This window comes from Lissotriton helveticus, chromosome 4_1 (genome assembly GCF_964261635.1).
Source record: "Lissotriton helveticus chromosome 4_1, aLisHel1.1, whole genome shotgun sequence".
Lineage (NCBI taxonomy): Eukaryota > Metazoa > Chordata > Amphibia > Caudata > Salamandridae > Lissotriton > Lissotriton helveticus.
The window spans coordinates 55,831,824-55,849,164 of record NC_136063.1 but is presented as its reverse complement, the minus strand read 5'-3'; the positions used below and the strand labels follow the sequence as shown (position 1 = coordinate 55,849,164).

Below are 17,341 nucleotides of genomic sequence, written 5' to 3'. Positions count from 1 at the left end.
ATCAGACACCTCTGAGCATGCCTCAGAATAGGGAGGAGGGTGGGACTGGTGAGGAATCTGCAGGTAGAATATCCAGCAGAATGGTTGGTACCATAGGTAAGCTTCTTTATATTCTGATGGATACTTCTACCCGCAGATTGCTCACCTTCTCATTAGATACCTTAGCAGCACCCCCTCCTAGACGGTAGGTCTGAAAGAGTAGTAATATCAAGAAATCCCAATGCATTGAACATGCAAAACGCTCATCCATTCTCACTATCCGATCCAAGCAAAAATGCTTTGTGAATGTGTATGTGAAGGTAAGGTCTGGTCACCACGCAACATATATCTGCTATGGGCACTCCTGTGGCAGCGGTAGGGTAGATGTCTTTGCTCAGTTGGAATGAGCCTGAAATCCTTCTGGTGGATCCTTTTTTTGCAATGCAGAGCACAATCCATAGTGATAGACTCCTCTTTTAGAAAGCCTTGTTCTTCTAGACGGTCACATGACCGACAAAGAGCTGATCTTTGAACCTAAATGTCTTCATCCTGTCCAAAACTGACCACCCCACAAAGATGTAACCTCTCCTCCTTTTTCGTGGGATGCGGTGAATGAAAAATTAAGAATGTGTGATGAACTGCCCAAAATTCAGTAGTCTTTTTAGTGCTCAGAGATAGCTTGTTTGAGTGACAGTAAACAACAGGTAGTGATGCACAATGGCCCACTGGGCCAATGGGACAGCCACTAAGAGCATGGGGATGATTATGATGGCGGTCGTATAAGTATTCAACCACCATTATTGTGGAAACGGGACCGACCGACAGGTAGTCGGTGGTCCCGCCCTCCATGGTGGTCGGAAACATGCCTATTTGTATTGAGACTTGTTCTGCGGCCCAGAAAGGGGCAGCTGCACAAGCCCCAATGCAAAGAGGCATGTGTTCAAACATCCCTGCAGCCCTTGGCAGGCACCATGTGGTACCTGCCACATGATGCCCCCAAGTCCCATAGCGGAGGGCCACGGGGGACAGGGTGCCTGATAGGGGCCCCAAAAAGCTTTCCCGCCAGTCTTTTCATGTCAGAAGAACCAACATGAAATGGCTGGTGGAAAGGTGGATCGGAATCCCCACGGCGGTGCCTAAAAAGTCACTGCCTCCAATGTGGGGAGTGCGCTTGGATCGCCCACCTGAGAAGGCTCCTTGAGCCCATCGGAAGCTGTTGATCGGTCCTTGGGTCAATGCGGTCAGACTTACAGCATCCTAATGCGGTGGTCTGACTGCAGTTAGAGATGTAGGTGAGACCAAGGGCACGTCTGTGTCGGTCCCACTGACATCATAATCGGACCAACATTTTTCAAAGTCAAATACTGCAACCTTTAACCTTATCTATATAGAATGGTGGCTGGGTGAAAATTAGCATACACAAACTTTTTACTAGTAGTTTGGAAGTAAGCACAGTTAAAATAACAAGATAAACAAAATACAGTAAAACGAAACGAGATGCCAGGTGGTCAAAGTCTTAAGTCTTACAGTTTTAAGATGGAGTGTCAAGGAGGTGGCCCAGCCCAGCCTCGTCCTGCCTCAGACTGCCCCGCCCTTGTCCCGGGCTTCGCCCGCTCCCGTCCCGCGTAGCGTGACCTATAGGTGTGTAAATAGAGGAAGAGGGCGGGGCCGTCAGCTGGGGCACAGGTGAGCTGGTCCCAGAGGCTCCTGGTCCCTGGAGTCCTCTCCGGTGGTGCTGGCGCTTTTCCTGTGGTCGCGTGTCCCCCAGATGCTGCCTCACTCAGCACAGATACCCCCAGTGGCAAAGACACGTCCTCGAGCGGCTCCCGCGAAGCGGGGGCCGCGAGATGTTAAGAGGAGGAAGGGGGCGGGGCAGTCAGCTCGGGCACAGGTCAGCTGGTCCCAGAGGCTCCTGGTCCCTGGAGTCCTCTCCGGTGGTGCTGGCGCTTTTCCTGTGGTTGCGTGTCCCCCAGCTGCTGCCTCACTCAACACAGATACCCCCAGAGCCAAAGACACGTCCTCGAGCAATAAGTAAGTACGTAGCAATAAGATAAGCAGTATGCTAGGTTATATTACTAAAATCAAGAATTGGGTGTTTCAAGATGAAGAAAAGTCACACAAAAAATTCTTCAGAAACAACAAAGTAATGAAAAGTCTTTATGTGAAGAATTTTTAATACTTTATTCTCATAACACAACAGTCACATTCATGGTGTTCAACTCCTCCATAAGCTAGCCAGCACATGTTTCGTTACTGGATAATAATTTCTAGCTGACTTCTTCAGGGCTAAAATAATAGCAAAGTTCAGGGCATTTATCAAAAAATTAATAATTATTTATTATAAAGATAAACTAAAACCATTTACCATCAGCCACCACAAAAAAGTTTTTAAAAAAGCATAAGAGCAATAGGAGAGGAAGTGAAAGACAGCGTTCAAATGAAATATACGTGAAACATACATGCTAAGAGTGAGTACCTAAATAGTAGCAACCATAGTAGATTCCAATTACATGTGTTACAACACAAGATATATTCCCTGATGTGATACAACAGAGCAGTGACACCCTCAAAGCACCCTTAAAGCAGAAACATTCCACTGATTGTTTGATAAATGCGCTTATATCCTTTAACCATGCCTTCCTCACCATCTTACTGGACCGACAAAAAAGAAAAGCAGAGATCTTCAGAAAGGTGAGCGTCGAAACCAACGACCCTTTCCTTTGCACACCACATAACACCGCTATTCAATTGTCTTGTAAAAACCAACTTCATAGGGGGCAGCAAGCTGGAATATTAATGTCAATGACCTCCAGCAAAGATGAAATCCGTTCAACAGTCCCTGATCAGTCACTGATCTTTCTCCATGCATGAAGATGGAGGAGGCTCTGCATAATGGTGAGCTGCCAGGCTGACTGAGAGAGGAGGTCAGCTCTGAAATACTGCTAGAGCAGGGGATGCAGAGAGAGAGTCTCAGGAGTCTGCACACCACACCATCTTAGACCAGTCTGGATTGATCAGACTACCGTGGACCCAGTCCTTCAGCTGTTTCCTCAACATTCAAGGATTCAAAGTATGAGGAGAAATGCCTAAGGGAGTGGAAAAACCAACATCAAGCTAAACGATTCCCACAAGGGTCCCTAAATAGTAAATGGATTGAGGGCACAGAAATGTGGGCAATTTGCAAGGATGGGATAAGATGTCCTGAACCACCTACTGATATACACGTCACACATGGTCTGCAAGATGTCACCGACTCAGGCTGCCAGCTCTCATTTTCAGAAAGTCTGCCATATGGTTGATGACCAGCCAGGTGCATCCATCTTCACTCAGGACAGGAGACTCAAAGCTTCTTGGCAGAGAAGACAGGACCACACACCTCCATGTTTATTTATAGAACACATTGCAGTTTTGTGGTCTCTCAATATCTGGATGACTCAATTGTGATGGGTAGGCAGCCTCTAATCTCCTGGTGCGCACTCTAACCTAAGATGGAGGCAACCGTCACTGCTATGGTGACTGCTGGGGATGAGCAAGTTCTCCTCTGCCAACCACTAGACAAGAATCGAAACAGTGTCTTAGAAGACCCTTATGGTGTTCGTTATAGTGACTCATGTTGGAACAACTACAGACACATGCACCACTGGAAAGCTCTCATGTGCCAGCACCTATGGGTGGCCAGTAGGATGCAGGAAGTAAGAATAACTAGCATATGAATATCAATCAGGGCTGGGACATTTGGTCCCTCAAAAACATCAGAATCATATCCACAATGCCCCTTGTCCTCTAAGAAAGAGGAATTACCGGAGGGTGTTATGTCTGGTACAGTCCTTATGAACAGGCATTGCTGAGAAGACTCTAGGTGCAATTTGGGCAGGTTGATGGAAAAGCCCAAGTCAAACAACAGAAATACATTGGCCTACAGATGGTCTGACATCAACTGCTGCATGCCCACTATGAGCAGCCAATCACCCTGGTTAATGGAGAACTGAATGTAGATGTGCCATCACCATCCCCTTGGTGAAGACCCTGGTGGCAGATATCAGTCCAAAAACAATTGAACTAGGAATAGCATATAGTATAGTTTCTAAAGTTCTAAGAAGGGAAAGTGGACATAGCACCGAGGGGAATATCTATTTTGTTGTCTTCTACCTGGACTATATTATATTATTTTAGTCCTTCTTGAATTTGAATTTGAATATAAAATATTTATAGAGCGCGCTTTCACCAGCGGTTTCATGGCGCTGCAACAGACAAACCTCAAAGGGTGGAAAATGAGAGAGGGTAAATGAAATAAAAACAAGAGTAACAAGTGGTCTAATTAAAAGCTTTGGCAAATAGATAGGTCTTGAGCTTTTTTCGAAATTGAGGGTAGAGGGGTGTGGACCTAAGCTCTAAAGGCAAGGAGTTCCATAGGATAGGTGCGAGGGTGGAAAACTTTGAGCCTCCCCATTTCTTCCTCCGGAAGCGGGAAACTGTCAGAAGGGCTTGCGAGGCTGAACGTAGTGCCCTAGTAGGAACGTAGGGGACTATCTCTGATGTAATGAAGGCCGGAGCCATGCCCAGTCGTGCTTGGCAGATGATAGACGCAAGCTTAAACTGGACACGTTCACGAACAGGAAGCCAGTGAAGGGATTTGAGAAGGGGTGTTACATGATGGAATTTTGGGAGATTGAATGCCAGCCGTGCCGCCTGGTTCTGTATCAACTGCAAACGCCTTAAGCTATATGCAGGTAAACCTGCATATAGGGCGTTGCCATAATCCAGGCGGGAAATAACCATTGCCAAGATGATCGTTTTCAGGGCATCAAAAGAAAAGAAACGGGATACCTTGCGTATGGTACGAAGTGACAGAAAGGAAGAGGACACCACAGCGCTAACCTGGGAGTGAAGGGTGAGCTCAGAATTGAGTTTAATGCCTAAAGTTTTAACTGAGGTAGAAGGGACGGGGGGAGGGCCAAGGGAAGGGGGCCAAAAAAGTGAGGACCAGGGACTGGATGAACCACCCGTCAACACCAGCTCGGTCTTGTCCGGATTAAGTTTCAGATGATTGTGGCTAATCCAGTCCCGGATAAAAATCATAATAGACTGAAAGTTAAGGATGGAAGCAGGGGAAGAAGATAGATTGAACACAAGTTGGAGGTCGTCCGCATAGTTGTATACGTCGACCTCCATTTGCTGTAGTGCAAAAATTAAAGGGGAGATATAAAGATTAAACAAAAGGGGAGAGAGGGAGGAACCTTGGGGGACCCCGCACTGAACTTTCTGGAAGTCCGCAGAAAAATCACCCAGGCGGACGGCCTGAGTGTGGTCCCTCAGGAAGGAGGATAGCCATACCAGGGCGGTCCCTCCGATCCCAGCCGCCCTGACACGGGAAAGCAAGATGGTGTGGTCAACCGTGTCAAAGGCGGCTGAGAGGTCGAGGAGGATCAAGGCCTGGGTCTGGCTGGTATCCATACCCTCCCTGAGGTTGTCAAGGACCAAAAGTATAACGGACTCAGTGGAGTGTGCGGGGCGGAAACCAGCCTGGCGGGGGGCTAAGACTCCATGCTTCTCCGCAAAAGTATTTACAACAAGGGGTGGTGAGGGACAGAGTCTCTGAATTAAGCAGAATACTCTCACCCTGTCAAGAGATCAGGGCTAGATCCAACACCGTTTTTTAGCTCACTGCACCATCCCAGTTTCAGAACCTGGCTGTATGCAAATTAGTCTGTTCCTGTCCCAGTGCATGATGGGAACAGGGCAAATGAAACTACAAAAGCCAATTCTTACACTGGGAAGGAAACAAGCTTCCGGGGACCGGTTTCTGGCATTACAGCCGTCTTCGGCCCGGCTTGCTTGAATCCTGATGGTGCAATGAGCAAGGGACTCATGTCTGAGTATACCCTTCCACGCTTAGGGTGGACAAAAATATTTACAACAAGGGGTGGTGAGGGACAGAGTCTCTGAATTAAGCAGAATACTCTCACCCTGTCAAGAGATCAGGGCTAGATCCAACACCGTTTTTTAGCTCACTGCACCATCCCAGTTTCAGAACCTGGCTGTATGCAAATTGTGCAGTGAGCTAAAAAACGGTGATGGATCAAGCCCTGATCTTTTGACTGGGTAGGAGTGTTCTGCTTAATTCAGATACTCTGTCCATCACCACCCCCTTTTGAATCGTTTTGGCCACCACAAGTGTGGAAGGGTATGCTCAGATGTGAGTCCCTTGCTCACTGCACCATCAGGATTCAAGCAAGCCGGGCCGAAGACGGCTGTAATGCCAGAAACCGGTCCCCGGAAGCTTGTTTCCTTTCCAGTAAAGAATTGGCTTGGTAGTTTGGTCTGCCCTGTTCCCATGATGCACTGGGCCAGGGTCAGACTAATTTGCATGTAGCCAGGTTCTGAACTGGGATGGTGCAGTGAGCTAAAAAACGGTGATGGATCAAGCCCTGATCTTTTGACTGGGTAGGATTGTTCTGCTTAATTCAGATACTCTGTCCATCACCACCCCCTTTTGAATCGTTTTGGCCACCACAAGTGTGGAAGGGTATGCTCAGATGTGAGTCCCTTGCTCACTGCACCATCAGGATTCAAGCAAGCCGGGCCGAAGACGGCTGTAATGCCAGAAACCGGTCCCCGGAAGCTTGTTTCCTTTCCAGTAAAGAATTGGCTTGGTAGTTTGGTCTGCCCTGTTCCCATGATGCACTGGGCCAGGGTCAGACTAATTTGCATGTAGCCAGGTTCTGAACTGGGATGGTGCAGTGAGCTAAAAAACGGTGATGGATCAAGCCTTGATCTTTTGACTGGGTAGGAGTGTTCTGCTTAATTCAGATACTCTGTCCATCACCACCCCCTTTTGAATCGTTTTGGCCACCACAAGTGTGGAAGGGTATGCTCAGATGTGAGTCCCTTGCTCACTGCACCATCAGGATTCAAGCAAGCCGGGCCGAAGACGGCTGTAATGCCAGAAACCGGTCCCCGGAAGCTTGTTTCCTTTCCAGTAAAGAATTGGCTTGGTAGTTTGGTCTGCCCTGTTCCCATGATGCACTGGGCCAGGGTCAGACTAATTTGCATGTAGCCAGGTTCTGAACTGGGATGGTGCAGTGAGCTAAAAAACGGTGATGGATCAAGCCCTGATCTTTTGACTGGGTAGGAGTGTTCTGCTTAATTCAGATACTCTGTCCATCACCACCCCCTTTTGAATCGTCTCCGCAAAAGTGCTCAGAGAACTGGTGACATGACTTTCGAGCACTTTTGCCAGAAATCTTCCCCATCATTCTTATGGAGAGCTCAGGCGGGGATCTTTTTACTAACTATTGATGACACTTCTCCCTATTCCTGAAATCATGCTGGTGAGGTAAAGCAGCAGGTACTGAAAACAGCATTCTCCTATTGAGGAGGCTGTACTTCATGTGGAGAGGTTGAAGCTGCATCATTTTTAGGTTAAATTTTTTCCCGGCAACAAGAATGTTACAGTCACATCTGAAAGCTCTGCCACAGAAAACCACAAATGAGCAACACTGTTCCTGGACTTTTGTATGCACAAAACATCTGTTCATGAGAAAAAGGAGAGTCTGGGATATGAGAGTCCTCCAATGTCAAATATCCCTCAAAATTACCAGGTGCCTTGATGTTGAACTAGAAATCTTAGTACCTCTTGATATGTGTGTGAATCTTGAAGTTATGTTCCTCACCATCAACCTTCTGCTCAAAATTGAGTGGCTCAATGTTGACCACCTACATGTCAATTAGAAGTGCCAGTGGTGACGAGTTGCTACCCAAAGGCATTCAGACGTGGCGTACTGGGTGAATGAGAGGGTGAAATAGTGGCCTTCATGTCTGAAATAGATGTGCACACAATAGGCACCAAATTTCCCCTTACTGGACACTAAGGGAAATCCCCTTGCAGTCTATCAGCCTCCCCAAATGACATATTTTTTCAAGTTCCACAATACATGATGGGGTGAGAGTCGGGATTCAGGAAGAAACACCAAACGGATATCATGGTTATCTTTCCTCAAAATCTCTCACCCCAAAACCCCAGGCCTAGCACTTATCAAAATGTTCCTTAATAGTGGTCAAAAAGAACAGGGAGGTGATGACAAAACAAGGGAATTCAGGCAAAAACATTTTTCTAGAAAAGTGTTTATGTACAGGTAATGTTCTAAGACATTGATTGAAAGCTAAATACATTCAAATATGTGGTTTTAGTAGCCCAAAAATACTTGAAGTAAAGCAGGATTTTTGTTAAAAATTAGGTGTCTGGTGGCAAAGGTATACACCCTGTCCAAGCAGGAACCATGATCCTAGTCAGGGTAGGTTGCTTAAGAGGCATTGTGTCACGCATTTGTGCAGTTTTTATATTTTATGAACCAAAAATGACAACATTTCTATAAGTATATCCAAGGTTATGAATTCTTAAACATTAAATGAAAATGTAGTGCTTAAAATCTTGACATGCCAACCCGGACTATCAGGTTGCACTAAACTGAGGTAAATCCAAAAGTTGAGGCTGACCGTGATGGAGTGTAAATGTAAATGTAAATGTAAATGTAAATGTTGGAATTTGTAAAGCGCACAGCTACCTCCACCGGAGGTGTCCCGGCGCTGTCCGTATACCGCTTAGGAACCCTTCCTGGCTTTCCTGAGAAATGTCCACTCCTGGGCACCCTCCAGGTGCAGCCAGGCATCCCAGCGCTTTTGGGGCCGTTGTGGAGACTAAGCAAGCTATTGCCCAGAGTTGCAGCGTGGGACCCATGATCAGAACAGGCACTGAGGAGAGAATATCCAGTCAGGGGAATTAATGAGCCAGAGACCCACCGAGGCGGGGATCGAACACTGGTCCCTGGCCAGAGCTCTGCATCAAGGTCTGCCTGCTCTAACCATTGAGCCACACTTCTCTAGTGTGGGTCCGCTACAGGGACCAGCATTGGACTGCTAAAAAAAAAACCTTAGAAGCAGTGTTGATGGAGCAGAACTGTGAGAAGGAAAGGGTGATGCGTTGTTGTCTAAGCACAAGCTTGAGGGCAATGCTTCGACACCAAGCTGCACAAAGTCAGATATGCATCGAAACCTGGAGGTGATGCATCAGACAGTCAGTGGCGCGGTGTCCATGGTCCTAGTAGCAGGGGCAATGCATCGACATGGAGGGCAGCAGTCACCAATGGTGTGTTCCCAGCCCACACAGCAGCAGCAATGCGTAGGTGTAGAGGGTGATGCAATGGTTCCGATTGGCACATGGGAGTCGATGTGTGGGTTCTGTTTGTTGCAGCACTTTATACCCACTTCCAAAAGTCCAGGGCACCACTTGACAGGGCAAGACTTGCAGCAAGCAAAGTCCATGCTTCGTTGTAGGTTGATGGGAAGTCTTTGATGTCCCTCAGAATTACAACAGTGGGCAAGTCAGCATGCCCTAGGAATCTATTGGTATTAAAGAAGGGGACACACAAGCATCTGCGGCACCTTCTGTAATTACAAAGAACACTGGGGATGGGAAAGCCAGTGCAAACGCCTGTTGGACTCCATGGGAACTTTTGTAAAATGGCCGCCGGGGTCCTAAGTACATTCCAGAACCCTGCCCTATGTGGCACCTTCTGGCCTTGATAGTCAGTCCAGCCTTCTGCAGGGGCTGAAGCACTTCCTACAGGTGAAGAGGTGGTCTTTCCAGCTGCTACTGAAGGCAGCTATGTCATCCAACAAGGCAGATCAGCCAAAACCTGTTCCCCAGTCTCTGGAAGGTAGCAGGGGCACTCTTTAAACCAAATGGCATCACTCTAAATTTGTAGTGGCCCTCTGGAGTGGAGAAGGCGGATCTCTCCTTAGATTCTTTAGTTAGGGCATTCTGCCAGTGCCCTGAACTAAGATCAAAGAAATTCAGGAACTGGGAAGACCCTCCCTAAACTACCAATTAGCTCATCAGCCCGGGGGATGGGCTGAATTGAGCAGAATCTGAGTGTGGGTGTAATGCCCAGTAGGGCAGCTTTTGGTATCAGCATCACAGGGCTGGACCATGGGCTACTGAAGGATTCAATCACCCCCAACTCAAGCATTTTAGAAACCTCATTTTCGATGCTAGCCCTCACTTTGTCAGACAACCTATAGATTTTTTTTCTTGACAGGGAAGCTGTCTCATGTGTCCACATCATGAATAAACAGATAGGTAATCCCAGGAGTAGGGGAAAGAGGGAATAGAACTGAACCAGGACCTGGTGGCAGTCCATCTGCTATTCTGAAGTTAGGGTAGAGGAAAGGTTCTTTGGAGAGGATGTGGCGTAATGACCTGAGCTACAGATTTTGGAGCCGGTTGAGCCTTTTTGAAATCTTGGCATTGGCGTCAACGTCCTATGATTCTGGGTAAATCACTAAATCTCCCTGTGCCTACAATTCAGCATCTTGAGACTCTCACAGGTGATTTGCCAAATCCTACATTGATTGGATTGACCTTCCACTGACCTACTCTTCTCTTTAGAGGCTATCCTTTCCCTCTCCTTTATCTGTGCAACAGTGACATGGGGACCTCAGAGCTCTCAATGTATTGTTTGAGGTGGTTGATATGGAGCACCCTCTGAGGTTGCCTGGGGGTCTTGAGGTCCACCAGGTAGGTGGACTCCCCCTTTCTCTCAAAAATATTATAGGGACATGTCTAATGGTCTTTGAGGGCCCAGAGCTATACGGGTCCCATCCCCATATTTTCTACCCAGGCTGAAATTGCATAGGCATAGCCACTTGTACATGCCACTGCGTCATTATTTCCTGGCTGTTCTTCAAGTTGTCAGTAGCTTGCATCCTTACCTTTGCCATCTGGCTCAAGAAGGCTAGCATGTAGTTAACTTCATCATGGGGAGGTTTCCGGGAAGCTTGCTCCCACTCCTTTTCACCAGACTGAGAGGTCTCCTTACAGGATGACGATACAAAAACTCAAAGGGTCTAAATCCCCTCCTGGGGTACCTCTCTGTAAGCAAAAAGATGGTCTGGCAAAAGGATGTCCCATTTATGCCTTGAGGCCTTAGGCAGGCCCTTGATTAAGTCTTTGAGGGTCTTGTTGAATCTTTCAACAAGCCCATTGGTTTGTGGATGGTAGTGGGGTGGAAAACTTGTAAGTAACATAACACTCCTTCCACATTGACTGCATATAAGTAGACATGAATTTGAAAGCAAGGTTGCGTCCTTGCACCAATGTTGTTTAATCTATACAAGGCGGACATGTTCAGGGCTCTAAACAACGCTAACCTAATCCCTCCAAAAACTGGCAAAACTAAGATCACAATATTGCCGTACTCAGATGACATAGGTCTGTTAGACAATTCAAAAATAGGACTACAGAGAGCATTTAACTCTCTGCACCAATACAACATAGCAAACAAAATGATAGTAAACGCCTCCAAAACAAAGGTGTTATCCTTCGAAAGGACGCAAAAACACTTAAGTAGCAACTGGTCTCTGGGTCCCTTAAAAATCTCAGGAGCCAAATCCTACAACTACTTGGGTACATAGTTCTTTGCAAATGGCGCACTTACAGCACACAAGTGCCACTTAAAGGATAAGGCGGCATTGATAACAACTAGACTCTGCCAATTACATACATCCCTTGAAAGTCCCACCTCAGCCCCAATGAGAAAAGTGCTCAGGGTGTATTACCATCTGCACTCACTTATGGCAGTGAGGCCTTCCCAGGCCAACTCATTCATACCATTGAAAAACGACAACTAAAAGTCTATAAAAGAATGTGCAAATTGCCGTATTACATTAGGGGATTCCTGGTGAGACTTGAATTTGGCTTGGAGGGCCTTGCATGGTCCAGTATGGGATATTTTCTAAAGTACTTCTACAGATGCATCAGGGCGATGCCAGGCACCCTGAAATTTTTTTGCAAAATATATTCAAAATCAATAATAACTCGTGGTCCACCTACCAAACAACGCCGGCAGCCACCCTTCTTATCGACTTGAACACTCCACTACTTACGCATACTGCAGTAAAAAGCATACTGAAAAAACAGATCAACTTCCTCTCAAAGTCTGCAGACCTAGAAAAATATTACGTCCACCTTGCCACTACGGGCTCTGGCACTATCATACAATAACAACAACCAAGTCGGTCTTCATGCTCAATCATATCTCAATTGCACAATTGGAAAAGCCTGCCTGACCCAAATTCTGGCAGTAAGGATGTTGGCTTTACACATTAAAGACGTCAACCCCAAGTGGCCAATGCATTCCAAGATAGTCAAGTGTAAACTTCGTGGCTACAAATCCGAAACCTTTTTACATTTACTTTGCAGTTGCCCGATGTTGCTCGAGCCCCGGCGAACATTATTAAAGCCACTTTTTTTAACCCATTGTCTAAGAACATGCAACAATGTAATGAACTGGATTTTTAGTACCATGGTTCCCCTTAAATTGGCAACAATAGGCACATTTTTTGAAGCCGTGCAGGACCTTCTTAAAAACACACAATTAAGCAAAGAGATGCTTGTGGAATGACACATCTTAGTTCTCGCACCTCGGATATTAGACATAGTAATGTTTGACGTCCTTGCACTTGAGTTGTAATATCTGTCATGCATTCACCTTACTTTGCGGTTGATATAAAAAAAAATGTTTTACTTCTTGCATAAAAAATTGAAACTAGCTTTCTTATAACAGTTTTTAAATAGTCAAACACCTTTGTAACCTTGTAATTAAAACTGTCTGCATACGTTGAATGTTATGTTTGGCCACCAAGTGCCAGCCACTGAACGGACCCATCATTCTCCTTTATTATTAGCCTAGTATGCCTTTTAAATGTTTTATATTGTCTTGGTTTTAAGTAATCCACACAATAAACTTTGTATTGAGTTGAAGTTGATTCCCCTGTCAGATACCGCATCCTTGGGGAACCCCACTCTGGTAAAAATCCATATTGGGGCTTTAGCCGCTGCAGGAGCAGGGGCAGTCCTTAGAGGCTGTCTGGGGATCCATAAGCCCTACAATGTCAATGCCTACTCTTTCAAAGGGGTGGCTAATGACAGGCAAGGCATTCAGGGGAGCTTTCACACTCTGCCTTGTCTTCCCTCTGGCCTGGCAAGTCTAAAACATCCTATAGAAGGTATTTTAGTAAATCTTCATCAGGGACCAATACAAGTAGGGTACCATCATCGTGAAGGTGTTCTCCTCAAATATCCTGCCAGGGGTATCTCAAGAGCCAGCTCCAGTAGGAAGGCCTTGTAGCAATGGCGAATGACCAGTCTCTTTGTTGCCCCATACATAGGTGCCTTAGGCTCACTGTACAGTAGGTTACCCTCCTAGTAAATTTGGTGATTCTTAGAGGCATCACCTGCTGACTTGGCTTCAACCTTTTGCCACATGATTTCCAGGGTTGAGCACTCGTTCTTGTGCATTGCAGAACTCCTCCCTGGTGCCCCCCTCCATTTGCCACCCAGCAAGTTCAGGTAGGTCGCCAAGGCAAGCAATGTCATATTCAGTGGTCTAGGGTTGTCCTCCTCTGGTGTCTAATCCACCTCAGCTGGAAGACATTCAGGGGATGGTTTCCCACTCCCCTTACCCTTCTCATTTGTGGCAGTTATCTGGGTAATTTGTCAAGGCTCTAGACTTTCTTGACTCCATTCCTGGGCAGCCATCGACCTGAAAGTTGCTCAAATCCACTCAGGCAACCCTAACATTTCCAGATGTGACTTAGGCTCTACTCCCTTCTAGGTAGTGTGCTCAATATCATTCCCTAACAAGCAGTCTACAGGCATGGCAGGGGTCACAGCAACTTTCAGAAGACCTGAGACCCCCACTCTCAAATAGAATAAGGGCCACTGAATAGTGACCCTTGTGGTTGTCAGCAACCAGAACCTGGTGGAATGCATTGGATATAACTTGCTCTGGGACCATAAGCAGAGACTACTTACCATAGTCATACTGGCTTGCGTGTCCATCAGAGCCTTACCACCTTGCCTGGTAATGGTAACCCACTTCCCATGTGGGTTTTACGCACCAACTCAATGTCACCCAGTGACACTATGTTAACCTCACTGAGTTGCCCCCCCCCCCACTTACTGGTACATACCCATCCCCAAGCACTATTCTCAGAACCTCTGGTGTCTTACCTGCAGTGGGAGTCTGTGCTGTTTTTGGCATTTGGGATCTCCCTTGTAATGCCCCTGCACGTGACTTTCACAGTATTTGGAATTTTCGTTCTGACTCTTGTCAGGAAAGCTCTTTTTCTGGTAACCAGATTGGAAATAGCACTCTTTTGCCTGTGAACTGTTTTAGAGACCATGAGAGCACCCCTTCTCTTTATCTCCCCTCTCTTTCTTCTGTTCGGATCCCTGACCACTCTTTCCAGGTTTTGCTACAGCTCTGGAGAACAAATATCAAGATTGTGCTCTTTCACAATTAAGCTGTACAGGCCCAGTATAATCATGTATCTTGCTTTCCCTCATCCAGCCCGTCAGTGCTTTATTGGCATTATTAAGAAAACCCACCAAGGTGTGTGATGAGATTGTGGGGCTGCCCCTGAATCTCTGCCTATACCTCTGAGGTGTCAGCCCAAATTAGTTGACAGCCATGGCTTTCATGGCAATGTAGAGTGTTTTGTCTTTCTCTTCCAGTGTTAAGACTGTGTCCCTCCCCACTGTTAGCATGCACCTCGACAAGCTACCCCACAGGACTCCTCAGGAACTTTGTGCACCCTTACAGCCACTTCATAGGCTGAGAACCATTTGTCTATGTATCCCCCCCTCATAACTAGGTACCAAATATTTTGGAATGTGGACCCTTCTTCCACTAGTGGGCACCCTAGAAATGCTGCCATCATTGCTTCTGTATTCCATCTGTTTAGATCTGGGATCCAGCTCTTTGAGACTGACCTCATGAGCCATTCTGTGCTCTTCTATGGCCACTGGAGCCTGCTCCTTCTCCAATTGTGCAAGCTCTAGTTTTAACTTTCCCTCTTTTGTCCTGTCCTTCAGCTCATCAGTGGACAGGTTCCTAGATGACGCACTGCTTCCTGCATGTGAATAGACTTCCAGTCTGAGAGAAGTAATTGCACTGTCAACCTCAGGCAGGTCTTGCTGTAATTGCTCCTCAGATTCTGACCCTTCCTCCTTATTGTTTGTGCGGGTCTTTTGGACCTCTGCCTATACTCTTAGTTTTTTGGGGCTCTAATTTGTTAGAGCTTGCTTTGGTAAACACCCTCTTCTCCTGGCAAAATCCCTTGATATGGACTATTGTGTAGCTCTCTAAGTTGGCCAGCTCAGTTTCTATCTTGGCAAGTGAAGTCACAGACGCAACAGAAAATATGGGATTTGGGAGAATTTTGGGAAAAATCAAAACGTGTAAATCAGAGAGAATTTAAACTCATGGTGGTTCCTGTCCAAGCAGTAACAACAAAACCTAGTCAGGGTAAGTCAGATACGCACCGTAAATCAACCAGTGCCCACCCTTTGATAGCTTGGCTGGACTTAAGAGGCAATGTGTAAAGTATTTGAGCAACACTTCAGTAACACAGTGAAAACACCACAAAAAGACTCCACATCAGGTAAAAAAATTGCTTATATAGATCAAAACAGCAAAAATCCAATAAGTATACCGTAGTTATGACTTTTTCAAAGATTAAATGAAAATGTAGTGCTTAAAAGCTTGAAGCGCCAACCAGGGCATTATGACTGTGCTAGGCCAGGGTAAACCCAAGGGTTCATGCCAACTGCTATGGAACATGGGTCGGATTAAGGAACCAGCCTTGGCCTCTGAAAAGCACCTTAGATGCATTGTAGACAGAGTCAAAATGCTTGAAGCAAAAGGCAATGCATTGTTGTCAAAGCAGGGTAGAAGGCGATGTGTCGACGCTTAGCCAGGCAAAGTCAAAGATGCATCAAAACCTGTAGAAATTGGAAAGTGTCTCAATAAAAATCTTAAATGAAAACAAAACATGTAGGAAATGCATTGTGCAGTCTATGGTACAGTGTTAAAAGTCCTCGCAGCAGTGACTGTCATCAATGCAGAATTTGGGGTTCTTGCAGCAGCAGTGATGTCTCTAGGGTGGCAGTCATCGGTGCAGTGTTTACGGCCCTCGCAGCAGTGGGGATATGTCAGTGTCAAGGGAGATATGCCTGTTCCGATATAGCGAGCAAAGTCTAGGTGCTGTTGCAGGTTGATGTGAAGTCTTTGATGTCTTAGAGACTTAGAACAGGGGGCAAGCCAGCTGGCCATTGGAGTCACTCTGGATTCAAGTAAGATGGGTCCAGTCTTTCCTCAGCAGGGCAGAGGATAGCAGCTAGCAGGGAAGCACAACAAAGCACAGCAGAAAAGCAGTTCTTCCACACCAGAATTCCAGCAGAGTAACACACTCGTCCTTCCTCCTGGCAGAGTTCTTCACTGGTCCAGCAGTGAACTGATTTGGCAGTGTCAGAGATCCAGGGGCGCCTTTGAAGTGGGACAACTTCAAAGAAGGGCTTTGAAGTGCAGTGATGTCTTCCCTCCCAGCTCTAGCTCCAGACTCACTAGATGGTGGTATGCAGCAATGTTGTGTGGGGATAGGACACAGCCTATTCAGGTGGAAGTGTCAAGTCCTCCCTCTCATCCTGCCCAGGATGGCCCATCATGATGCAAATGACCACTTAGTCATACCTAAGCTCCCTTTACTTAACTTTACTTTACTTGTGGATTTATAGAGCGCAAACGAATCATCCCCGAAGGGATCTCTCGGCGCTTCGAGGAGACGATCATAATGAGTAGGTGCAACTAATAAAGCCATGTCTTTAGAAGTTTCTTGAACGTGGTTAGCTCGTTACAAGCTCTGATGTTCTGTGGTAGATTATTCCAGTGGCTGGCTGCCAGATAGGAGAAGGCTCTACCACCCATCCTTACCGTGTGTATTCTCTGGGAGCACAACAAGTTAGCATTGCCAGTTCTTAATTGTCGCACAGGCTGATACCAACTGATTTTATTTCTGAAATACGCAGGTCCCCTCCCTTGTAGTGATCTGAAGACCACGCAGAGCATCTTAAAGATGGCTCGCTTCTTAACCGGGAGCCAGTGTAACTGGTTCAGCAAGGGAGCGGAAGGGGTCTGTACCGGTTTATTGAGGGCTAGACGGGCTGCCGTATTCTGCACCACCTGGAGCCTTGATGGAAGATCCTCCCTTGCCCCCCACCAGCAACGAGTTACCATAATCCAGCCGGCTCACCAGGAGTGACTGGGTGAGGATTTTTCTTGCTGACAGGGGGACCCATGGGAAGACCTTCCTGAGCATCCTCATTGTGCCATAACAGGCCCCGGCCACAGTCTTGACCTGCTCCACCATAGACAGTTTGTCGTCTATTCTGACGCCCAGGTTCTTGGCCCAGCTCCTAGGGAGGGGGGCTTCGCCCAGCTCGGTGGGCCACCATTCTGGGGAC

General features: G+C 46.7%; 1 protein-coding gene across 1 annotated transcript in view; it reads left to right on the top strand.

Annotated features, from left to right (window-relative positions):
- The window catches only part of LOC144827851 (uromodulin-like), a 105,127-nt gene that overhangs the window by 20,449 nt on the left and 67,337 nt on the right, over positions 1 to 17,341 (top strand). The window lies entirely within an intron of this gene.